This window comes from Papilio polytes, unplaced genomic scaffold, assembly GCF_000836215.1.
Source record: "Papilio polytes unplaced genomic scaffold, Ppol_1.0 DF822067.1, whole genome shotgun sequence".
Taxonomy (NCBI): Eukaryota; Metazoa; Arthropoda; class Insecta; order Lepidoptera; family Papilionidae; genus Papilio; species Papilio polytes.
The window spans coordinates 1,964,144-1,991,806 of NW_013527137.1; the positions used below are offsets into that span (position 1 = coordinate 1,964,144).

The 27,663-nt window shown below is 32.8% G+C and overlaps 1 protein-coding gene across 1 annotated transcript in view; it reads left to right on the forward strand.

The window, feature by feature from the left end:
* Positions 1-1,187: 1,187 nt before the first annotated feature.
* Positions 1,188-27,663, forward strand: part of LOC106107429 — a 31,981-nt gene continuing 5,505 nt past the window's right edge. Inside the window, exons 1-2 of the mRNA XM_013288281.1 lie at positions 1,188-1,210; positions 24,273-24,343. The gene's annotated coding sequence lies outside the window, so the exon portion shown is untranslated. The remainder of the gene's footprint in view (positions 1,211-24,272; positions 24,344-27,663) is intronic.

Here is a 27,663-nt window from a genome sequence, read left to right on the forward strand (position 1 = left end):
AGTGTTAAGAATGAATGTGGATGGCTACAAAAGAAGAGGAAGACCGAAGAAAGTATGGATGGATTGTGTGAAAGAGGATGTGCTTAAGAAAGGTGTGGATTCAGATATGACGGCTGATGGAGATGTATGATGCCGACCCTCCATAAGGGAAAAGGGCAATTTGATGATGATAAATTCTCATTACCATAGAGATATGAAATCATTTAAGCCGCTAATTCAATTTAATCAACAATTAACTTCAGTTATCTTCGTTACACAGTACAAGTATACAGATAAAAACAAGTACTTCTTCATGGATTACAGTTTCTTTTAATTAGAGAATGCAAACAAATGATCGTAAAGCAAGAGTAATTATTAATTTATTTCTTGTTCGAGATTATGGTCTATAAAATATGTGAACAATTTTATTAAAGGGAAATATCACCATAACATCGACGTAAAAGAAATGAGTACAGATTTCTATGGTAACGTTTTATTTTTACGAGATAGTCGTAAAATAAAAGATATGATTAGACGATGTTATTTTCTTTAACCACAAAATTATTTGGTAAGTGATGGGATTATTTTGCGATGCATATATTTAATAGTTAGCTAGAACAACTATAATTTAATTAATAATACGTATTTTTATACTTAATATACCACAATATATCTAAAAATAAAAATAAAAAACCTCATATATTCAGAGGTTATTTTTATGCAGTTTCTTAAAAGAAAAGTCGCCGGCATGCGAATCGATTAACGTCCCCTTTTAGTCGAAAGCTAAACGAAACGCAAAAGAACTGATTCCGTTCCTTCCCCACCGGATGCTGTGAGATATCTGATTATATGCATATTAGTCCGAGATGCGTGTTGTCAATTTTTGTTTTGCGATGGGTCGCGGAAGCATCGCGTGTGTCGCGCGGCGGGCGCGGCGTACGCACCGCTCGAGCCCGCTGCGACTTCGACTCGGAGCGGAGTTCATTCGACTAGTGACAGTCGTGTGAGGTGGTCGTACCCCGCGCTCGCGTACGACTCAAACTTTACTCGCACGCTCCGACGTAACGTGAATGAAGTGGTGATATTATCGTATCGAGTTTTTTTGGTTCTATAATACTTTCATTTTATTTATCTCGCTGACAGTTCAGCGACTGTTGTGTTGTTCGATTTGTTCTGTGACTCTGCAAGTTGGAGGTGTACGGTTTATTTTCAATACGGCCGTCTGTTTACGGTGAGTGCGTGTTGAATTTCAATGTATGTTTATGTAGAAGTGTCGTCCAGCTGATTTATGCAGACGAGAGGAGATCGCGCCATGAACTGCATCGCCGACCGAAGGTCGTGCGCTGCAACACAATCGGCTTCTATGTCACTTGACTTGTGCGTTCTCAGATATCCGTCTCCATACCCACAATTCATTTTCGATTTATCCTAAAATAATACAACCGGCATCAAGTTGCTTTTTAAAAAACGCCATTTGAAGGTAAACGTTAGTTTTTTTTCATAATAACTCACGCTGGTAACAAAACCAATTAAATGCGATTAAGGAAATAATTTTACAATTATATCGCATTGTTCTCAAGCAAATGAAGCACGTTTAATGAGCTTTAAACAGAATTCCAAGTGTTTCATATTCATTAATAACCATTTAAGTATCTGCTATATTGTCAGAGCTACACGAACTAAAGACGTGTTTGGCTTCCTATTGGCGTGCGTTGATGTCTTTTCTAGGCTTTTTCAGCTTTAGGCCTCCCGGATGAGGATTATAAAACAACAAAGTTTTATTCGTTAATATTAAATATAAAAATTGGAACAATTGAATTATAATAATCACAATGTCCTCACTGATTCTGATAGTTGTCTCGCAAACAACACGAGTACAGCGTAAATCAAAAGTCAATATTATTACTATTTGTTATTTACATATCTTGGACTATAAGACTTAACTTCTTGTAAATTGTTCCACCGAATCTAATAAATCCATTTGTTATATTACCTTACATTTATAATTATTAATAACATTCTAAAACATAGAAAAAATCTAGTTATTTTTTAGTTTATTTGACATTAATGTTTAAGGAAAACATAATTTCCCTTAGAAACATATTATAATTTATAAGCCGAGTTTAATATGTTTTTGCCGAATCACTCATATTTAGAGTCAAGGTTATTTTGATATATGTAATATAGTAGGAGTTGATATAAACAAAAATAATTGATGTTTATTACTAGTACTTTATTATATGCAAATAAGATTTGATCGGAGGCGATAAGTCAAGGAAATATCTAAAATTAATTATAACCAAAGAATAATTTGTCATTAAGAAAATTCAAGAAAAGATTATCATTTATGTTTGAAATTGTACATATTAGCTAGACACGGACAGATCATATACATTTACTACTTAAAAATGGGGATTCCCTTGTATTCCTCGACCTCACTACATTTTCATTCTTGAATTGAAAATTAACATTTATATTATACTAGCTGTTCCCGTGCGACTTCGTCCGCATAAAATTATAAAAATTTCATTTTATTGTTTACATTTGTAAAATTATCAATTGCAAATGTCTAAATGACATGACATGATGTCAAACCGTGGCAACCTTGATTCCTTGATGTTGACAGTAACTTATGGTCTCTTTCACACATTAGGGTTTTTATCCAAAATATTTACCCCTAAGTTTAATGGCGTGAAAATATGTAGCCTAAAGCGCAATGTAAGTATAGAGCTTTTTATTAACAAAAGAGTTATTCAAAAATATGCTGTAATTGCTGACATTTTAGGCATCAAAGAAGTGTGTGTTTACGCTTTATTCTAATAGCATAGATTACCACCATATTCAGCGTTATGATTATAAAAATGTCACAATCTATTGGAAATCAGAAGCCACGAGTTGTATTACACTTAAATCAACATTATTGCAATAGACCACGCACTTTGAAAGGCTTGAACGTAAAACATGTTTTGTAAGAGTGGTGGAAACATTACTATCAAATGACCCTTTAAAATTATCAATATTACGGTTAAAATTAATTTGAGGGCTGAGATACATAATAAGCAATAAATACAGAATAAAACATATCCTTAAAATTTGTCAGCGATAGTTTAATCATATTCAATATTTTACTGTAATATAATAAATGTGAATATTTGGATGGATGGATATTACAAAGTATTTCTAAAACGCCTAAACGAATTTAGATGAAATTTGGTACTGAAGTCTACAAGAAAAGACAGGTCACTTACTAATTTTTTTCATAATTACGCATAAACGAAGTCGCGGAGTAATCTATATCTTATAGATGTAATATGTAAAGAACATGTATGTTAGTATTGTGTACTTGTACTTTAACGTGATGTATTGGGTCAGCGGCCTTAAAGCTCCAACGGAAGGGACGAGCGGCCAGAGGGCCGGCGGGTAGGTTAACTACTCTATTGATGCCAATCATGTCAATATTTTTTCATATACACCATAATATTAATGTTTCTGATCAACCATTGTCATTTTTTTTGAATTGCATAACGATAGTGATTAATTTATTTAGCTTCATTAAAAACAAGTATTGTTATGAAAAAATATTTAAAACATCCGACGATCCGTTCAAAAGAAGTGACTGATCTTTTTAAAAGATGAATATAGTGAGCTATTGCTATGTATAAAGTAGGTGATTTTTAGTACAATTAAAGGCATAATGTTACTTGTTAAATGTAAGCCGAATAGTCCATGCCGCGAGCGTCTCGTAGCAGATTAGATTACAGAAACTAAACAGATGAACACGCGCTCTGCAGTTACATTCTCTAACAATGAATTGTACCAGCAACTCAACAATACATTTTAAACTAACTGTACATATGTATATTTACAAATAAAAGTAAATGTAATATGAAATGACAAACTTGTTGGTCCAAAATCCACTTAACTGTATTCGATTGTGTTTTATAGTGAGATACATATTTACAAAACGGCTAGCCTTATTATTATTTTAAAAGGGCTTTTAGTGTTATAATGATAGAAGAGATTGCATTGACATTGGAACGAGCGCCCGAGGCGAACGGAACCTGTCGCAAAACGCCAACGTGCACTCACGATACATAAACCTACCAATGTACTACTTTTACGTCCGACTATACCTCTTAAAACTTTAGAACCTTAACACTTTACAGTGTTAAGTACTGGAAAAGAGATAAAAAATATACCCCATAAAATTAACTTGTTTAAACAAAGGAAAGTTTTTGTAATTCGTATTTTATTTTACATACAAATTCAGTTATGTTATACTTCTTTTAGCGTTATATAAAAGCTATAATCGAAGGTACTTTCAATTCAATTGAACACATTATCTTTTTTAATAAAAAGTATTTTTAAACTGCTTTCACACGTTTCATGTTATCACAACTCAATTCTGTCTAAATTCAAAACTTTTATAATAACAAGTTGCAATATTTGTATTTGTTTTCTAATACAATGGAGTCAATTCAGACTGGCTTTTTTGTTTAGTAATAAAAAGAACATCAACGTCTTCTTCGAATTTAGTAATATTTTTCAAAAGTTTGACAACACATTTTCTAATTAGTTAAATGAAACATAATGTGATTGTAATAGAAAGGATCTAATTTTATAGCACATTTACGTGTTAAAACATCCCAATATACCTCAGATTGTGCAGCAATTAACGTCTAAAAAGGCCTCGTAAGCCGAAGCCGATATAACTTCAAAGAGTAAGCGTGAAAGCCGTGTCGCGTTCACGCTGCGCTCGCCACCATTCACGTCAATTTACATCTACGTTAATAAACTTAATTATAAATAACGGCTACCGCTGTTAAAATAACACATTAAATAGATTTTAAAATGTTCATTATTTCGTATTGGATAGTGGTAGAAACACTAAGTTAAAATCATTTTAACAATATATTTGCTACAAATACGGGCGGCACATCAGTCAATTGCTCGATCAATAGATGTTTTCACATCAACTAATGAGATTTTGTTCTTGTATGTTAGTCCATGTGAACGAAGTGAACAGAATGAGATGTTCCCGCGTCCTCTCCCACGGTTCCCGTCTTTGAGTCGATCGCGCGGACACAACAAAAGCTATACATTACCCGCCGACTTTTTCTTAGCCATTGTTTTGTTCACTGCTGATACCTGGAAGTTAAAATTGTATTTTTCTTATCTTTTATGGAATCAAGATTCAAGATGTATTCCGTGTTGCTTATACTACGAGATTGTAATTTTCTTGTGGTAATAAAATTAATTTATCTACAAGTCTATTTTATAGTAAGCGTACTGTTTCGACTTAGATATATTTTATTGAAACTTCGGTAGACTGTGGTTAAAACAAAGGTTTTAAGAATTCGAATATTTGACGTTATTTTCTTATTAGCATCGCATATGAATATCAGAATAATTTTACGTACCATTTTTGTCTTTATCTGCCGTAATTGTAGTTTTAAAAGCGCCTCCACGCTGTTTGTTTTTTCTAAACGCATTGTTCGTAACGTAAACACAAGTATCTTTGAATAGTTGGAGCGTTGTTTCCTTGTATAATCTACGTGCTCAAGTTAACATATTTAAATAAATACAAGATTAACCATGTACAATACAAGCGCAGTAATAAAGTGGCAATGAGTATAGGAGATGAAAACATTTTCACTGGGAACTGTGCCATACGAGTACGCTAAAGTTGACAACCGACCGAGTTCACCTTATTTATTGCCCTTTTAAAAAGCGACGGCCCTTCTGTCTTACATTTTTATCGGCGTCTGAAATAATTCCGTAATTGATTTATACGAGCAAAGAATACGGACGTCGCTCTTACACTCAAATGTAATATGTAGCAATTTAGTTATATGTTCTGCATAAAAGTAGATTTTTTTTTCTTTATTTGTAAGATTGCCAACGAATAGACCCACATTATAAACGTGTTTGTCTACGTTTGCGTTAATTTTGAATATTGCGTTTAAATCGTCGTAAAATTAAAATAATGCTTTTGTTTTTTTCTGTAATATTTAATTTAGTTTACTGGTCTGATCATCGTTTGAATACGCGGTCTTAAGAAGTATCAATGGATTTTTTGTTACATCTAGAATGATCTACCGTTCTCGATTACAAGAATGAATGAACAGACAGGCGATGCGAATGAATGTGTCGTTTTAATTAGAACCATTTCACGCACAATAGTCTCGAAACTAGCACTGCGGTCCAGTTTGATTTTAATTGCGGACTCATTAGAGCTTCGTAGCATCTTGAACTGCATCGCATGGGCGTACTGCAGACGCGCTGCTTCGACATAAGGCACCATTCACACTAAAAAAAGTATAACCTACAATAAAAAACAAATATTCCATTTCATTTTGTACATATTTAATGCGACGAATGACTTTTTATAAATCGTTACGCTCATTTTCAATATACTTTCCTAAGCACAATTCACAATTATGTATACCGAACAATTATAACTCGTGCGATCACCTCGTTCTTTGTGAATGAGACTTTACGCAGCAAACAAAGTTTACCGTTGCCTGTTGTTATTTTTTTTTTACTCCTCTTCATTTAATTCCGTGAAGTGAGGTAACGGTGTTGCTCACATTTGTTTTGGTTCGTCACATACGCTTTACACTGTTGCATATTAAATTTAAACAAGTTATATAACACTGCTAAGCTATAAGTTTATTCTTATTTTTTTAAAAAAAGTTAGGTTTTAACAAATGTAATAGGTTACGCCGTTAATATGCATCTTTAACATTGAGTACTATTCGTAATAATAGATTGTTATTGATTATTAATAGACCTATTTTTTTATCGTATGTCAAAGGTAAATGACTTCTAATCTCTTTTGAAAAATTATAAAGAAAAATTTAATTTTTCATTCGAGTACATTTTGCACCTTACTTTACATCATGTCGATATATTTAGTTATAATAAAATTATTTTAAAGTAGCAACGCAAAAAACTATTTCTCCGTCGACAGGACACCTGTTTCTTCTCATAACAAACTGCCTTGAATATTATAGATAAGATTTTTTACACATGTTTAATGTTTTCCTCTTAAACGTTTACTAAATGTTGGCAACATTTAAATGGAAATACTGTTATCAACCAAACGAAATAATTTGTTTTTGAGTCTTTTGTCAATAATTTTCTGCAGAAGAATAATGTGTCTGTTACTTACTCTAATCTATGTCTGTGTCTGGGTCTAATATTAAACAATAATATAAAAAAAAAAAACAAAAAATTATTATTATAGTATTTATAAACGAATTTCCTATATTTTCTTGATTAGATTTTGTTTTAACAAATCAATGGTTATAGCACGCACACCTTTGACTAAACTCTCGCAAAACTGTTTAGCTGTCATTTGATTCCTATGAGCTTATATGGAGGTGCGCACACTACTCGATTTTTAGTTGTGCAACTGAACTGTTGAAAGGGCTGCGAAACAATTGACAATCGCGCAACTGTTCTGCGATAGTTTATTCAAAGGTGTGCGTCCGCTCTTAATGTGGTTGCTTGTAAATGCTTGGTAGCTTTTTCTCCTTTTGTTTATGTTTCTCCTAGAACGCAACAGTTAGCTTTGTCGTATACATGTCCGGAACAATTTATCTACGTCAGTTTACGCCACGTCTTTAACAACGGAATGAATGGTTTTTCTAAGGAAGTGCGCTTTACGTTAGTTACAACATAACGCCATATGGATGTGCAATTGACCGTTGTTATATAAAAACTTTTACATTAATTGCACTTCTCTCTCCCATCGGATACTCCGTAGGGTAGTTGATACCGTTTCTGCGATTTACTTTGCATAATTGTATACTAATAAATTATGATTTTTTATTGTAAAAATTACCCCTTCTTGGTATCACTGCTTAGTTCAACATATTTGGTTGTAAGCCCAACATCTGTCTACAATATTTGATCGTACAAAACTTTCTAAATTTCTTCAGTCTAGCTTTCTATAGTAAGAACACGGCGTCAGGAATTCGATCAAGTTACATGATTTATCAAGACCATCTGATCACTTGGTAACCTTTATAAAGTCTCAAAAGACTTCAAAAATGAAAGACTTTTGAATATTGTTGTAATTAGTCAAGCTAACTTATCTGACCAGTGAGCGTTACAATTATGGTTGTGGTATAGCTCATTAGCGCGTGTCACAAAATCCTTACCATAATGTCCCTGTCTTTTTCTCGGTCCAGATAAATTTGACGCCCTATTAGTCTAAAGTATGTTACTCATGTAAGCAAAAGAAATATTTATTATTTATTACAACCTTTCGATTCTCACAACCTTTTAATTTCCATTAAGAATTCTATATGTCGTGAGAATTGACTGATGCCTGCGGAATTCGTTGAGTCGGTACAACAGTATGCGGCCGGCGCACGTGGCTATGTAATACATTACAATGATTGTAGCATATTTATAGATCAACAATGATACAGTATGTAAACGATATTATTTACAAAGAATGCGCTCAGTTCGCACACATCCGATCACAGATCGTAAATAACATTGGGTTTACAAACATCCCGTATTACAAACACAAAGCCATCGACATAAAACGATATATAAATGTTCATAAATGTTTTTATGTCAAAAATTTGATTTCAATAGAACAAAAAAAAATACGGTGATGCTTATTGTTAAATATTGCCGAATTTTTAAATTAAAATCTTCAATGTAATATCAAAGCTTAAATGTGTATTATACGACAGTAATTTCATTAACAAATATAACGCTAACGACTAGAACTACAAATATCAGTTGTGAATATTCAATGAATAATAACGAAGGTTATCGCTACATGATGACAAGTGAGAATGCGAACGCTAACGACTGCGGCCGCAACTCACCAGCGTTTGTGCTCAGATTTGCCTTAATTGCAATTGACATATTATTTACTATCACTAACAGCTTTGTGCAAAGGTAATTTACCCACAGTAATTATATCAACAGTTATGCAAGAACATAACGCCACTTATAAGATAGCTTAGTTTTACTTAGGTACATCGTACTTCGTACTAATATTATAAATGCGAAAGTTTAGATGTATGGATGGATGGACGTTTGTTAGAGTTTGTAGCCTAAATGCCTGGACGGATTTCGATGATATTTGGTATAAATGTAGAGGATAGTATGGAAGAACATATAGGCCCCTCACTTCTGTTTTTTTTTTGTAATTCGAGAGTAGCGGACGAATGCCAGTTTCTTAATAATAATAACACATCATTTACTTAGTAACATGTGCTAAACTTAGATGGGATATTCCAATATCTGTACTTTGTTCCAAAAATCATTACATTAAGTTGTGTGTTAAGAACAATTTTAACCAAACTAGCAGCGACCTATATGTATACGATCACGAAATGGGGAAAGCGTGCAAGCAAACACGTGCATGAAAAATTAACTATAAACCTAGTTTACTTAAATGTTATAGAGTGTAATTACGAACTCCAACGAATTCGATTAAGTGATTCGTTCTTGAGAAATCGTTGAAGAAAATCTTTCCCACACACTGTAAGTTCTACTTTATTATACTAGAAACTTTCTTTTTTAAATTAACAAAGTTTATCTTCACACTACATTGAAATATAATATCTGTATTTGTAAAAAGTCACATAATAAACATTTCATTGTTTTAAATCATATCAATAATCTGTTCTTTAAATTCTGAGTTACATTCGTTTTTTTTGCATTTGTAATTATTTTTCTTTAAATATTTTACAAATCGCTAATTCACTTTTACAAGTTAGAATGATGGAAATTTTTTATGGCTTAAATATTTTTCGCTTCCCGGAAACTGTAAGATTCATCCCCTCTTTAAACGTCTTAAATGCTTTAAGTGTTTTTTTTTTTAATCTGGTTAAGCAATAAAAGTAGCCTAGTAGCATCGTCATAAAAGACAACAAAACACTCGGAAACATAAAAAGTACAATCGTTAACACTTTTAAACTGCCACATTTTAATTTATAGCACTCTTTATGATTCAAATAACATGCATAAATATGCATAAAAACTAAAGCCAGGTGTTTAAATGTTAAGCTCGCGATTGAAAGTGTTAATACTACATTCTTTGTCTTAAAGTAATAACGCATTTGTCGGGGGACAAGGCGGACGGCGCGCAATGAAAGTGACAACCGCACGAAAGTGGCCGGCTAGATTTATTTACACTGGTTCGGAACATACGCGGGCACTTCTAAAACTGGTGTCCACTTAACATCTGTGGACCGGCCCGCGCCACTATTTATAACGTGGGGCTAAGATCTGCCTCCATCTACGGCAAACTAGAATGCGCTCAACGACCGACATCAATTAGCTTCGCCTCGTAAACATTGAGACATTTTTATCTATCCCTCTTTGTCTTCGAACGTGTAAGTAGCTTCTTCCTACCTGTTTTTACTTAACGTCAGCCATTTTTACACGAGGTTGACGAACCGTGCCCTTTACAGCTCTTTGTTTGTAAACAACCAGAACTAATTCTGCACTCGATTCGGTCCCTTTCTGTGATTTAAAAACGAATTTCATTCAGTTTTTCCACACATGAAAGGTACATAAATCATCAAATTGCCTGTCCTGCCGCCGAACACGGAACCGATTACAACGTATTAACCTTAATTGGCGCTTTCGGAGCAATTTTGTAAATAGAACAAGTTATAAAATGTTACATAAAACACGATGACTGCAACTCAATTGAACGATCCCTCGTTCGATACTTATGTGCACAATGCAGTGAATTCGAGAATAAAAATCGTATGATTCCGACAATCTTTACAACTCAACAAAACAAATGAAAGCGTCATTTCTAAAGAAAAAAACACGACGTCGTATTTCTAATACAAGTGTACGATAAAAGTAAAATCTCGCGGAGGTCAATTATCAAAACTGCTGTGAGAGAAATGGAATGTGTCCATGCAATGAGATAATTTCGATTTCCTTTTATAGAAAGTAAGTCTATTTTGATAAGTAGAGAACGCATGTAGGCATGTTAACGAGCTGCTAACGCTTAACCCGAGAACCTGTTGGACAATAATAGCTGGGACCAGATAATTAATGCCTCGTTTTTAAGTGGACACAAATAGACACCGCCTGTTCATTGATTGTTGACAGCCATTTGTCAACACAACGCGAAGCCGTATGATTATAGAAATTGATTTCTTACGACCGCTTCTTTTAGTTCTTGTAAGATTATCGAGGTTTATTAATTTGATGAATAATACATTAATGCTTTGGACATTGGAACAATCGACAGTAAAAATTTGCCTTTTTTGCAGTTATAGGTTCGTAGTTCTCCAGTGTGTATGTTTTAATTGAAAATTATAAAAAATATACTTGTTAAAATAATGTTAGACACAAAAAGGAGCGGTTACAAATATGGAAATAGGGATTATCAGTTAGTAAAGTCACGTCGTGTTGTCGCAGGGGACGACGATCAAAGGTTCAGTACATGTCACATGGCGCCTTCCATTAGCTTAACAGCTGTCGCATCTTTTATCGTCATTATTACACGTTATCCTATTAACTGTAAACTTTGTCTTATTTATTCTTATTCCTCATAAAATATTTGCTAGACAAATTGAATATTATACAGTAAATGGTTTTATTAATTACGAAAACGGACAAAACAATTTCATAAAATGAAATTATTAAAGTAAAGAATATCGATGAAGGCGCCTTTATGGTCGAGATATAATAAAGTTTACGACTGAACGTAGCGGACGCGGACACAAACAGAATAGAAGCATCAAATATTAATGCGAGTGCATCCCTCTTTCATCCTCCCTCGCCACTTCGCTCCTTTCAGATGCGTAAATAAATACAACGTCTTTCAATAATACATACGATTCAACCGACGCAGAATCTATTTAAATTTTATAACACAAAAAAAGAACATTTTTTTAAAGTCGCAGATTTAATTAAAAGTTAGTAAAAAGTTAACAAAAACTGCAGTGTAAGTAATTTTTGTTAGTTGATGACCGTTTTAAATTTGCATAAAAAAATAGTACGTAATTTAAACTGCAGAAGGCAGTAGAATAATAGATACTGAGATAATGTTTTGGAATTTAGTAACTATGTGCGGGCGTTTTCCATGTTCGTCTTCTAAGCCTCGTCTAGTTCCTACTTAAGTCTACCTGAGGGTGAAAGTTCTGCACAAGTAAATCGCAATTGATATAGTATGTACCAGAGTGCATCCCCTAAGGGACAATTTCAGTCTCCCCTGCTGTTTATTTACTTTTCTTGCGTTCAAGGGCCATGAACGAGACAGGAAAGCATTTGAGGTGAATACACTGCAACTGCGATTTCAAACGCAAAGGAAAATACAACGTAAAACCTATAAATACAGTCAACAAAACTGTTTCCAAAAGATTTTGAATCTTATCACAGGGACATAAGATTCGAAACGTCTTTGCACACAATAGTGGCATCTTCGTATGATTCTTTTTCAAATAATCTTTTGTAATGCCTTATAAATCTTTAAATTACTTTTACCATACATTTCGTAATTAATTGATACAAAAATTCAATTTGCAAATTATCAATATCGTAAAATCGGTTTATTTATTCTGTTCGTGAAATGTCAGTTCACATTTCATTTAGCGCGAATTGCAAATACTATTTTCATCAAAGCGAAATTGAAATTAATCGAATAGCAGAGATAAGCGTTATGACAGAAATAACTGTTGCAATACGAGTATATCTGCATTCTATTGCTTCTGTGACTCCAGTATTTGATACACAAGACAACACTGTTGTAAGCTGTAAGCAACACTGTCGAGTTTTATATGCAAGTAGAATCGGTTAACTCTTTCCAGCACATAAAGAACGATTAAGATTTTCCATCGACTAAAATCATAGACCTACTGGATGTTCTGTGCACATTACCCTGATAATTTACAGACAATATAGGTTTTTTTTTCTTTTAATTAAAACCAATAAAATTAAGATAAAAAAACTCTTTAAAGATAATTGAACTTGTTGAAAATTGAAATTAGTAGTAAATTATTATCGTCCATGTATTTTTATAAAATAAATTTAGTAATAGAAGTTATTTAGTAATAGAATTTGTAAATGAAGTAAACAGTTCATGTCATCTAATAAGCTGAGAATTTGTAGCATACCTACCAGCGTTATTCGCATTTCACGGACATTCGGTATACATTCCGTGCAGTACTCAAATAACGTCCGCTTGTTTTGACACTAAACTCATCGATACATTCCTACATTGCATATCATAAACCAACTGGATTAATACTAAAAATGCGAAAGTTTAGATGGATCCATCCATGGATGGATGTTTGTTAGAGTTTGTAGCTACGGATCTGGGTAAAATTTGGCATAGATGTAGAACATAGTCTGGGAGAACACATAGGCTACTTACTATTGATTTTTAAAGTCCACGCGGACGCAGTCGCGGGCAAAAGCTAGTAATAAATAAAAGGGACCTTCCTGAGAAATAATATCTGACCTTCAATTTAAATAATGCTCTTGATGTGAAAATGTTATTTTTAAATTAATGTTTCTAAAATATGGTTCTTCAATATTTCTTGATTCATATTTTCAATTATATTTAGTCTAAAATATGATAGTTGGGGTATCATAAGCTCGTCTTTACATATATAAGTTTGTGTATTTTAAAGATGTACCCTCGTCAAGTCACGTCCATCAAACAAATAAAAATTCTGTACCACACACGCCGCTTTTCCGCAGACCGATTTGTCAATTGTCAATAAGTATGACTAGCAAATGGGACCTTGCCTTGAAAGTTGTGAACATTGAACACACTTATGTATAATATTCTCTAAGAATTATACATTTACAAGTTGAAAAAAGTCTCAATTAACCTTATCATTTTACTTTTTAATTTTAAAAACATAAATTTCTTCAATGTTAATGACTTTCTTAAGCCTAAAGTAATAATCATTGATATAAAATAGATATTTCCAAACTAACACTATGTAGTAAATTGTACGTAATAATTCGGATAAACGGTATACCTCGAGCTTTCCCTCTTCCATAACGTCCATACAAAAGACCGCAATCGAACAATGGTGATTGTCCGTAAAATAAAGTACCAGGCGATCAGAAGCAATACAACAATAATGAAGACATTGCAAAGGTGTCTCGTGGAGGCGAACAATAGCAACGCGCCTATTCGATTTCTTTTTCTTTTCCATCAATACCATTCGGAACGTAAAAGCTTAATGAATTTTCTTAATATAATATTAGGACAATAAGAACGTACCTGTCAGAAGAAAAATTCTATACATTTTATTATCAACGTTTCTTATATCGTCTTCTCATTAGTATTTTGATAAGAGAAAGGTTCCATTGTTATTATGTTTGAAATAAACATAATTGTAATGAAAGCTTATCAAAATCGGTTTTTTTTCTGCATCCGTCATAGCACATATTAGAATTCAGCACAGACTGAACTCGATGTCCCTGCAACCCGTGGTAAAGATTGGGTGAATAGTTTATCTATACTATTATTATTAAGAGGAAATATTTGTATTTTTGTATGTATTAAGGTAACTCAAAAACTATTGGGCTGATCTTAAAAAAATTATCACCGTTAGAAAGGTAATTTATCTGTAACGTAGGCTACATTTTTTGTATTTCCACGCGAACGGTGATGCCAGCAACAGCTAGTTGTAACTAAAACGGAAATGTAAAATGCAACAAATGCCATATGTCAAGGACGTAGCGGATGCAGAAAAATTTGACTCTCCTACACGTACGATCAAAGAGCCGCTGCCACGTGTTATCGCTTAACAAGCCAAGTCATCGGCTTTAAAGATCGCCTTTCCCAGAAAATGAACTTTTGTTTTTACCTTTTTTACTTTCACCTTTACCATCCGGTGGGGTAACTAACCAGATAAAATCGAATAAAGATAGGACAAATCTGCCACAGTTTTATAGCGACAAAGTAATTAATTCAGCCGAGAAAAACAACGTATAATAAAGTTATGATACAGCTACGTCCTCATTACCATGGATTCTTGCCAGAAATACGACATCCACCGATATCGGCGCGAAATATCTAATTATAAAAAATACGTTTATAATGCGTATAATCTCTATAGACAGAAAATTTTGTATATGCTGTTGTATTTTCGAAACAGCAAATAAATGAAATATATCAATTTTATAAATTGAAATAGCACTCCAAGTTATTTCAATAACTACAATATTGACATGTACCACAACTGACTTAATTGCATTGACCTCAAAAAGTCTAAACGAGTGCAGTGTACTAGCAGCAATGCTTCTAAAATTACCACATTCATTAGTTTATCTTGAGACGTGACGCCTATTATTTTATCATAAGTGTTTTTGTAGTTGAATCGTCACTTGCCACTATATAATTAAGGAACATTTGAAGCGCTACCAAACGCACGTATATCGACATGTCATTAACGTTGTCCCCAATAACGGATTAGTCACTCAAAGACATCTTTATTTCGTAATTATCTACCAAGAATCTGAATTCTAGCAAAACTAATAAGTTTACCTAATATTTGCAACGGCTGTATTGCGTAGAATTCAGTATTTAAAATGTATTGAAACACCGTTTGATCATTACCCATTGGTAAGCGTATTGCGATAAGGTCATCGTACTCTTTGTTTCATCGTAATGATTAAAAAAGTTTTAAAAATTCTTCAATTTCATGGCGTATTTTGTACCGCTATTTTGTCCGATTTGAATTTAATATATTATAAGAAACTTAAAACAAAAATGGTGGACTACTTTTCTAGTAAAACTCAAGCACCTTCTTGATTCAGAGATTCAAAGATCAGATCAGAAGGTGCTTGAGTTTACACTAGAAACTTGGCAGTTTAAAAACTTACAAGAATACTTAAGTGTATTTTGAAAGAATAAAACAATAATACAATTTATCTGTACTCGAAATTCTTTGATTTCCTTTTACATTTCTTCATGTAATTTCATTTTTAGAGAAAAATACGCAAATTAAATTTTTAAAAATTATTTTAAACTATTTCCTGTTAACCATTATCTGCGACATATCGGTATCATATTTCTTGCAATGCAATTTAAATTTAGCCGTCTCTTCCCTCGTAGTTACTAAGTACAATATAATGCATATCGATGCAGTATAGCTATAGTTCCAAGAATCAATTCCTTGTAATGACTCGCCCTGCATCGGCCGTTCCTATAACTAATTTCACTAATGGCGGGACCGTTGACATCAAGTGCATTCACTTCAATCTATATTCATTGTCTATCGTTACTATGTAAAGTACCATACATTCTTATACTTATGTACTTCTAAATGAAGACTTCTTAAGAGTTAGGCGTTGATTCAGAATGTAATGGAGACCTTTACAGTGACAAGAATAGTTTATTTGCATTTTATTACGATAACAAATGAAAATTAAAATAATAAAAATAGAGACTCAATAGCCCTAAAAATGTGGTACAACGGCCTAACCCACATATTATTTAATATTATTTCAGGATATACATATTGTCGCAACGTCATTTATTGATGAGTAGCGGAATTTATATCCGTGGAATACTTTAAGGCCGATGTGATAATGTTTACTCATTTAATGGCTAAAGAAAGACGCCACGGGTATGTCGCATCTTGCGTAATATGTGCTCGGGCTCAGATCCGTGAGATAACGTTCACATCCGGTTAAATATGAATTTAGAGTTCATGTGTTGTGGAAAGGTTTTTGAGCAGGCGTTAAAATATGCGCAACATTTTATTTATTTCCAATAAAATTTGTATGTTTATTCATATTTTACTCGCATACCTTACAGATAATTAAATTTCGAAATAGATTTTAAGTTTACATCGTCACGGATAACGTCAGGCGGACTAAAAATAAAAGTTCCAAAAAAATGTATAAACAAAACATTTCCACGTTTATGTAAATGCAGTAAACATTGCGATTTCAAGAGAAAGAAATACTAGATACACTAGAAGGAATAGAAACACAGTTAAAAAATGAAAAAAAACATAGTTATCTCAATTTTACAAACAATTTCAAGATTAAGATTTTACACACTGAGACGTCAAAGGGTATAAAAAAGGACACAAGTCAAGCTCTCTCCTAAAGCTATAAGTTCATTAAGATGCTTTGATTAAGCTTTATGTATTCAAAATAGGCAATAGGTTTCATATTAATTAACTCTTAATTTGACAGAGTTTTTGTAGCAAAAAAAACTGATTTTTTTAGTAGTCATATTTTTGTACATGAAAAAATTAAATTTTTATTTTTAATTAGGTATTCGTCATACTGGACACTATCGAATTAAGGTAAGTAATAAAAAAGTTTTAAATATGACAACCTGGTACTCCAAAATGCAATCTAAATCATTGCAGCACACAATAAAACACAAATTCATTGTACGAATCGTACTCTATTCGTAAAGGGACACTATAATGCGGAAGTGACTGGGTGATGTCCTGCCCCAAGCGGAATTCATAATGATCTCATCCATCATATGAAAGGGAAAAGTGCTACCGTGCATATAGTGATTACAGCTACGTTATAATTTAAGACAGGTTTTCATTTCATTAATATTTTTTAGCCAATGTTTATCAATCTAATAGATATTAGTCATAGTTACATACACACATTTAAGTGCGCACACCTGAAACTAATCCATCGCACAACTGTTTAGTCTTGCTTTGATTCCTATGAACTTATACGGACACACTACTCGATTTTTAGTTATACAATTAACAGTTGAATTGGCTCCGAAACAATCGACAATCGCACGACCGTTGTGCGATAGATTCATCAAAGGTGTACGCCCAATTTTACCGTTACTTCCATCCCACAGTACCTGTAACTTAAATAATTATTGTATTTAGTGATAAAAACTATTAAACTACACTCATTTTATGATAATTCTGACTCTTCATAATTAGTTTTGTTATTATTTCTTGAACATAATGGAACGAAAGTTAACTGTTAATTAAGACCATTAAAGTGTAATTTGCAAAACATTTGAATCTTTATTCATACGATGTTAATTGTCACAATTGAAAGAAGTGTTGAATCATTGTATGCAATGTACTGTACTTTTGCTACGCTCGCTATTACGACATATTATGTCAACATTATTGTAATCTATCTGTTTGTATCCAACGTGAGAGATAAATTGCCGTATAAATTAAATCATTGTTTACTATTTTTAAGTACAATGTTATTAACAAAATATATATTACAATAAACGTGAAATTTCTTTCATGTTTATGAAAGAAAGAGTTTACTTAAACTCGGAAAATTTTAACAAAACAAATTTTATTTTTACTGCTTTAAAAAGGCTACATACTTTGGCTATATAATTTAGGATAAGTAGAATTAACACAACTATAAGATTTAAGTCGAAATATCGATATTTCATCAAAATTCTTCAAGAAAGTCTTCTTCAATACTTATTCTTCAACTCGTGGACGTCCATCAGATATCGCAAATAATTATAATTGATAACAATTATGAGATTAATTCCAAAGTGCATTTCATTCAATACGTACATTGTTAGGTGCAGTTGCACTGCAGACGTGAACTAGTAATTGTTTTGTAACAATCTTGTATCGAGTCCGAGCGCAATGACCTTCAGCGTCACATGACACAAATTAAATAATCATTTTTATTTATAAATCGATTTCTGGATTTTGTACAATAAAATCCCTTACGTATTTACAAAAACTACGTTGTTTTACTTTTTTCTCGCAAGAAAAAAAGATCATAAAATTTGGTCTTTATACTGTTGGAAATTATATGTTTTGGTGTCCGTACATTTTAGGTAGATTAAAAATATTTAATTATTTTCAGTCTAAAATACTTCTGAATTGATTTTAAATAACATTTTTTATCCGTCTATTTGTTTTCCCGATTTAAATAAAATAAAAACTCATCTTGAAGATGATAAGAATGCTACAAAAAGCCTGCCAGGATTAGAAAAAAATGTTTCCTCGGAAATAAAACAGCATGAATTCCTCAACCGATTCGATATGGAGTTTTTATCGCAAGGCAACATTAATGACTCTAATACACCATGAAGGCAACTGCTGTTTCATACCGCAAATGCGTACATCTGTAAATGTACACCACGAATAACTAACGATTTAGTTACTTACCCTTTGGAAATTATATTTTATGTGCATAGATCTTGCTTATCTGCAATAGTAATAAGAAAACTATACTTATATATCTATACTAATATTATAAAGAGAAAAGATTTGTATTTTTGGATGTTGGATGTATTACAATAACTCAAAAACTAAAGTCCGATTTCAAAATTTCTATCACCATTAAAAAGTTTCTTCATTGAGGAACAAAGGTATATTTTTCCTTTTTTTTAACTCCACGAGGACAAAATCGCGAGCAAATAGTATGATATACATTTGAACAACTCTGATATATTTTCTGCTACTTTCATAAATCCACAGCTAGTATGTTAACTTGAAATAATCATCACTCACTTTATCGTATTCACAAAGTTATTTGCATAGATAACATTTTAATACCGACTTTATAGTGGTCTTAGTGTGAAGGGATTTTAAAATGACATGCGGCCGAATAAGTCGATAGTTAAGTCCCACACCGGCGCCGGCGCCAGTTGACATTCTTGCAACATCGGCGAGCAACTTTCATGAATAGTTAGCTGACTACATTGAAACTGCTTTGTTGCATACTTGCTTTGTTTACATTTATGAAAAAAAAATAATAATCTATCACTAATGCTAGGTTCCTGAAGTTTCCATTTATTTTATCACTAACTTTTGCCCGCGATTATGTCTGTGTGGAATTGAAAAAAACGGAAGTGCCTGTGTTCTTCCAAACTGTCCTCTGCATCTATACCAAATTTTATCGAAATCTGTTCAGCTGTTTAGGCTATAACTGTAACAATCATCTATCCATCCATCCAGCTATACTTTCACATTTATAATATGTATTAGTAAGATAAGATTCATTAGTGTTATGTTAAACTAAATTTCAAAGAAGTAAAACTCAAGTTACGTAGTAAGGAAACGAATTTAATGACGTTGTCGCACCAAACACACTAAATTCGTTAGTGTGCTAAAAGTAGCTAGAAAACCGGCCCTAAGTCTTAGAAACAATAAAATAACCGTACAGCATCTTTTGCTACAAATTGCTGAGAAACAATTTCTTTCGTATCCAATTCTCTACTTTTTGGTCTTTGTGTGAAATCAAATCAAATTAATTTTCAAACAAAGGACAGTCGCAGTAACCGAGAGATATGTATATTCTATTCCAATAGATCACTGTCTCATCAAGTAGGTCACGTTACTTAAGACGACAATAGGCTATGTAACAAAGATAATTGATTCAAATTCAGTGTCATTTGCGAGCGCTATTGCTGTAACAGAAGGAGAGAGAGAGAGAGAACGAGAAAGAGAACACATATTTAAACAAATACCGAAGGAAAGAGTGTCTATATGCTTTTAGACCTCCGATAGCGATTTGAAATATTTGAAAACATTAAATAAAAGTGAAGACTTATTGGCTTTAGAACTGTTATAGGCTATAACAGTCGTAAATCTTTAAAAACGTATGGCCGACGTACGGCACGTGCCGCAATTGCACTTCTAAAAACGGCAGAATTAAAAATAAATCGGTTAAGGCGACACTAGTCTCTTAAAAATTGTAAAGAAAATTACTAAAACCTAGTTACAACTAACTTTCAGACAATTAATGGAGATTGGTAGAAATCGGTAGTTGCTCACGGGTCACTGTTTTACTTTATAACCGTTAACCTTATGAGATTCAAGTATACACAAATCAATAGTAGGAAATAGTTTACGTTTATGTTTTACGCTTATCGTATGACTTTTGCTCTCATAAAAGCACATCATTTAATTAACTATTTTCTTTATATTCCTCGTGCGGTGGAGTCATAACGAGAATCAATGCTGAGCGATGACATTACCTGTGTTTAAAGCCAATCTTAACTCATGATTATAAAAGATTAATCGTAGGATTTTATAGCTTTAGCAATTTTCGAATGAGAATTCAATTTTACTAATATTATGAATGGGAAAGTTTAGATGTATAGATGGATGTTTGTTAGAGTTTGTAATTTTGAAATTTTGCATAGATGTAGAGACAATCTGGAAGAACACATAGGCTACTTACTACTTACTTAAAGAGTCGCGGGCTTAAGCTAGTTCAATATATTTGTTATTTAACTTCAATATTTGCGGTACTTATAATTGTTTTGTATTTGTCATTGAATATTTTAAAACTGCATTATGTAAAGTAATTGTCATCCTATGTGATTCTTTTGTTTCATTAACTAACACATAACAAATTGAACTATTAATCATTTACGAAAGACACCATTTAAAAATCTGTTTATAAACAGATATAAACTAATTCGTCTTTGTATAACAAACAAATTATTTATGGTATGACATAGAAAAGAAACATTACACGATAGACCAAACACACAATAAGGTCCTTGTACATGCTTGTTTCGTTTTATCGGCGTAGATTTGCACACAATGTTTAAAAACATACGGCGAACACGTTGTGTGTCACGCTTTGTGCTCTACAATAATACTGTTACACAAATACCTATCCCAAATGTCATAGTTTTATTTTTTTTCCAGCCAGTTTTGCGTTAATCTAAAAAATTTCCTTAAAAGCTTTGAGAAATAACTGGCCACAAACCATGTCAATTTTCTATCAAATTTAGTTTATAATTAAAGTTTTAGGTGAATACTGCCTAAATATGTTTTTACCGTAAAATTAAATGGAAATTTTAATAACATAACATGTATTTTTATATCATTCAAAAAAAATTATTTAATATTTGCAATGTGCAAAGCTAGTCTTCATATATTTACGTTGCTACATGCGTTCTCTACACACATTAAGTAATTGGCATTATGCATTACATTATTAATTTACCACTAATATAATAATTAATATAAACCAAGCCATGTTTATTTAAGACATTGCAAATATTTTTATTGTTGAATACTAATTCACTACAGCTACGTCATTTTTTTGTCAAAACAACCTATCGTGTCGTTGAACAAATATAATTTAAAAAATCATAAGCCGCGCAATTCATGTACTACTAACAATTCTTCTAATAAATTTATTGCCTTTTTAGGACATTAATTGTGTGATCAGACGTTAATAATGACGTTTTATAAAATAAATAAAATCAGAGAGTGCGCGCCACAAACGTTATTAATTTGCACTGGTTTCGCAGCCGTGGTACAAACATGGTTAAACGGAACTTATATGTGGCCCGCCGCGGTTACTTGCAAGGGCGACAACAACCATATAAGTACATTTATAACGTCATAAATTTATCATTATTTATTTACTAGTAATGATTTTATACGTCCACTTAATTAAATAAGACAGTACCATAGTTATCTTCAAAATATCCAGTAATAGAATTTGAATATTTTTAACCAATATTTAGTATCTGATAAATCTTGAATCCTAATTTATGTTGTCGATTACGTATAATAAATTGATACTCCATTTTGAGAGTCGATTATAATGATGATAGTTGAATCGCATTGTTCCAGAAATTATCTCGATTCATCGTTATATTGTGTGCAATGAATACCTGGCCGGCTGTAGTCAGATTCTCGGGAGCCGGTCGTCCGAGACGTCCAATGTTTATCGTCCATACAGACCAATATTGACATTCTCTTTGTCTACTAACTGACGGCTAATCTCTTTGTAGTGGATTCTCTTTTGTGTTTTGTTATACGTCGCTATTTATGGCTTTCTGATTTTTACTTCAGCCCTTATACAATCATCGTATATCTCGAAGGTAAACATGACTAGGCATTTATAATCGAGGTTTATAAGTATTTATAAAAAAATAATAAAAAGTGGCAGTATAAGATTTTGTTGTTATTACTAAAGAAATACGTGATTGGGGCATGACTAAATTCTGTATCGGATTATAATTATTTATTAGACATTTTAAATAATTTTACCAAGTAAAAAATATAAGGGAAACTAGAAGTAATTTATATGAGTTTTGTCTTATGCCTGGTTGTCATAGGACTTCTCTTTTCTCATACCTCCCTAATTCGCTGAGTCTTGCCTAGATTTTTAACCCATTAAAGGCCTGACAATGCAAATCATTTTGCATCACAAGAACGATGTTTATTTGCCTTCTTCCATTATACTTTCCTTATACAAAAAACTACAAACATCGATAAAATAAACAGTTGTCTAATTATCGATTACATACTTATCTAAGAATTTTCTTCTCTAGCACTGGTTAGTTTGGGCCGGCGTGTGGGCTCGGCCGGTCCACTTTCATGGTTTGTATGCCATTGAGACGCATCCACAATGTTGCACCGCCACATTCTGCGAGACGCACATCACATATATTACTAGAAAGTTCTCCCTATGAATTATGTCTGTAGGACACCAGACAGAAACGTTGAAATCAGTTTTAAATTTTCACCAAACCTAAACCAACCTCGAAACAAACATCTTAAGTCTTTGAACTAAAAACTATGAATACGAAATTTAATCAAAATTACTATAAATAGTAAAACAATTTGAATAATCTTATAAGCAAAGAATTTGAATTGAGTAAGCAACATTCTGTTATTCGAATAACAAACACAAGTTGCCTTTTACTAAATCAAGTCGGTCGACGGTCGTATATGTTTTTGCCCAAATATGCTTCCAGAACTTTCTTAATTTAGGTACTGTGAAACTTTAAATCGCATCCCAAATGCCATTTATTCTAAATCAGAATATAAATTAAATTGTATCGCCTTTGGAGGATTAAACTTCTGCCTACTATTATTGTATACATTCTATTTGTAAATAGTTTTATAACTAACATTACAACATTCAACAAGACATCGCAAACATTTGATTCAATTATCCAGAATATCATAGACAATTTATTTTAATTTTTAATAAAACTTTAGTGGTGATGGTTCGAAACAAGATGTAGTTTAATAGAATTAGATATTACATCTACATGTATGCGTGTTTATTGATAGGCCCATAGACAATAGGACCTCCCCGAAGACAGACCAATATAAGCACTCACAGGATTCGTTTAAAATGAAAATCATGAACACGACATAATTTTCGATAAATATTGTATCTGACGACTAGTGACTTCCCTGCGGACTGCTAAACATATAAGCATTTTAAATAATTTTCTTTCCATTTTTATTTCTATTGATTTGTGCTGTAAATGTGTCTAAATGTGTACTATTAAGTATCTATGAAATATCCTTATCGTTCAGCTGACTATTTTAATTAATGGTCTTATTTCCTGGTTGCAGGTCTGGGCCGGGCGACTGCCGACGCCCGTTATAATGTGACCGGCGCACGACAACGCGCGTCTCTCCTCAAGGTAAGCCTATCACTTACATGTTATTATTTACGCACAAACCTTTAATATTGACGGTGTTGTCACTGCTTGTTTGCTGTCTCCATTTATTAAAAATGATCTAAGATACATTGTTCGTAATAAAAACTTTCACGAACAAGTTGGTTGCGATTCTAAGTATGTTCGAAGTATTTTTTTAGTTGAAGAACTAAAGGGTGACTTTTCACAGACTTATAACTTATACATACAAATTGAAACAGAATAGTACTCTTAAGATTGATTATGTATTTAGTCAATTATCCTTAACCTTAATATTAGACAATTTATAACTTGAGACATGCAATGTTAACATTTATATCACACTAGAAAATTTATTAAGTGTTATGGGTCCTATTACTTATATTGATATAAATAAAAAGAGTTCGATGGAAGGACAATAAACAACTTGCGACATATAAATACAAGCTTGTTAACAATCTTATCCTTTGCACCGTCTATTTCTTCTACTACAATTAAAATTTATTACACGACAACTACAGACCATAAATATACATAACCATCAAAGAAGTACATAGAAAGCTTGGTAAGGCAAACTCCACTGTAACCGCTTTCGTCAAATCCAGACGTCCTCAGACGTGCCAAAAGTTTTCACGGTCTTGCAAGTGTAATGACATCAACCGAAACCAAAATATGTACCAGTGAAATTATCGAACAAGCATTGAGATAAATTCGTCGCTAAAACAAGTCTCGCAGTGATCAGGTAACCTTTAAAGGTCTGATTGTTCGCGCTCGCCGCTGGGCGCGCCGCTCGTGGCCATGAAGCCGCGGTCAACGAAATCTCTCACTTGTATTTTGTATAACACACTTTTTCAATCATATTGTACCCAATAAGTCTGTATTAATTGATTTTATTTTTACTTTACGCAAAAACCTTGGCAAATTAATCGTTGATCATTGTTCAAGCAAATAAGAACAACTAACCTCGTGAGGTAAAGACTTATTTTCGAAAAAGGATGAGATTGTTTACTTAAATCTATTAAGAAACTCGTACAATCAGTCAATCCAGGTTTAGTAATCGGTTGAACGTAGGATATGTATTACCATTGGACCAGTTACATTCATGCGCTAATTGACAACGTCTAGCCAGCCGTTTGGAAACGCATCCATAATTTGAGTGTAAATTGAACGGACCCCAAGAAATTATCGACTCTAGCAACAATTTCCTGTTCGACACTCTGGAGTTAATATGTTTCATCAATATTTGATCTCCTAGCAGTGCAATTGGTTTTAGCTGTTTTGTACAATTTAAGATACCCCGTTTTTTTAATGCTATGTAATACTAACATGTATGCCACATTTTAATTTGTGACCAATCAACAATGTGAAACTTAATGCAATTAAGAGATAAAATTCTTGTTGTTACCACGCCCATTTTGTTAGGAACTTATCGAGATAAATTTTTCACATTTGACAAGGATAGAAAGCTGCAAAGTGTGTCTTCGATGTAGACAAATAAATGTTTATACAGCGTCTCACAATGCTAAACTGCCGTAGTAAAAAAAATTGTTTGATACTTCATCAATCGTATCTCTATGACGACCGTGACGACCGAAAAGTAAAGATGTCTCGGCACATGTTTCACTCTTTAGGGTCACAATATTTTCTATCATTTGAGGACAATCATTTAAGTCCTATTATACACTTGATGAATGCTTGATGAGTACATGTAACTTATTGTACATATCGATTTTTCTTCTAGATTACACTTGCAAAAAGTTTAGCACGTGTAATCTAGAAGAGAATGCACTGAAAATGGGCATTTAAACATACATCTATCTCTCCGCTAAATCAATATCGACTTTCCATCCATTTATTCGAAAATTAGGTGTTCAGCACCGAACTCGTCAGAGGCGATCGTTTTGATTGACTTGTAATTTATTATCCTAAAAGGTACTAAAGCTTGGTGAAATTAGTCTAGTCAGTAGGTCGACTGTCGCTGTTAGTAATCAATGGCACACTTACCCAAGCGAGTGACAAAACGTGCAGCTGCGGGGAACCGAATCATTATTGTTAATATTAATAACATACGAAGCGGTCGAACCAGATCAGAACCAGTACAAACTTAACAAACGAGGCAAAATTTAGTAACATATTTAAGTATAATTAAACTTAATAAAAACTTGTATATGAAAGTCTGGACCGTGCACCAAATAAAGTTTCATTTTAATTTATTACGAATACTGTACCTTTTTATCAAAACCCGATAAACGTCGAGAATCGATGGTAATTAATACGATATTTATTTATGAGCATATTCCTTTTCAACGACTAATGATTTCACACACATAGACTAAAAGTAGTCTAAGATAAAATAGTTCAAAATCTTTGCAATTATATATTTGGAAGATATTTGTATAAACAAATTGCACAGTTCATCGTAATTATAACAACGCTCGGTGTACTTGTGTACATTTATGTAAAAAGTATACTTGAACGGGATTACCAGACATCACTTACATATCTTAATAACATTTTCCAAGACAACAGCAATGACTCATGTAGAAAGCAAAAGCAACAACATTCTTTTTAAATTATATTCTCTCGGAAACATATGATACATACTCGATGTTTTACAAAACTCTGTCATATTTCGTATATGAACTGTAAAATAAATAAGAGAAATGTCAACACATGTCTGAAATAATCACAAATTGTAAACATGCTAAAAGTATTGTTAACTTCCTATGACCATGAATGTATAAATGCACTGCCAATTTGCATTGCCAATCTATTTATGAATTTATTCGAGTTACGCAAAATATAACATAAAAACGAACATTATAAAAAGTTTCAACCGTCAAAAAATTTGCAATATAAAATATGAAATGTATTTTTCAAGTTCGCACTATTAAAAACATATTTTCTAATAAAATAATCGTATTTTCTACCAAGTATTGACAAACTCATCACTACAAGTAGTTCCCAGACGAGCCTTACTGTGTCAATAAGCGTTGTCCTGAGCTAGACACGAGCCTCGCACGGTAGTTACCTAATATGCAAATCTGCCCGACATCGTGCCTGTCCAGTTAGCGGGCAACACTTTCTCGACGCGGACACTTTATTACCATACAATGGCAATAGGCTTTATTGCCTCCGATGCCAACAGTACACGCACGAACGACCGTCCTCTAAAGACATGTAAAATCATAATCACTACTGGCAACAATAAACTTGGAGTGGTACCAACGCACGAACTGCTTACTGTACTTTATTACCTTGCATTCTATACTTGTCACAATGTAATAGCCCTATTTAACAGCTAAGCAAAACAAAGAAATCTGCAT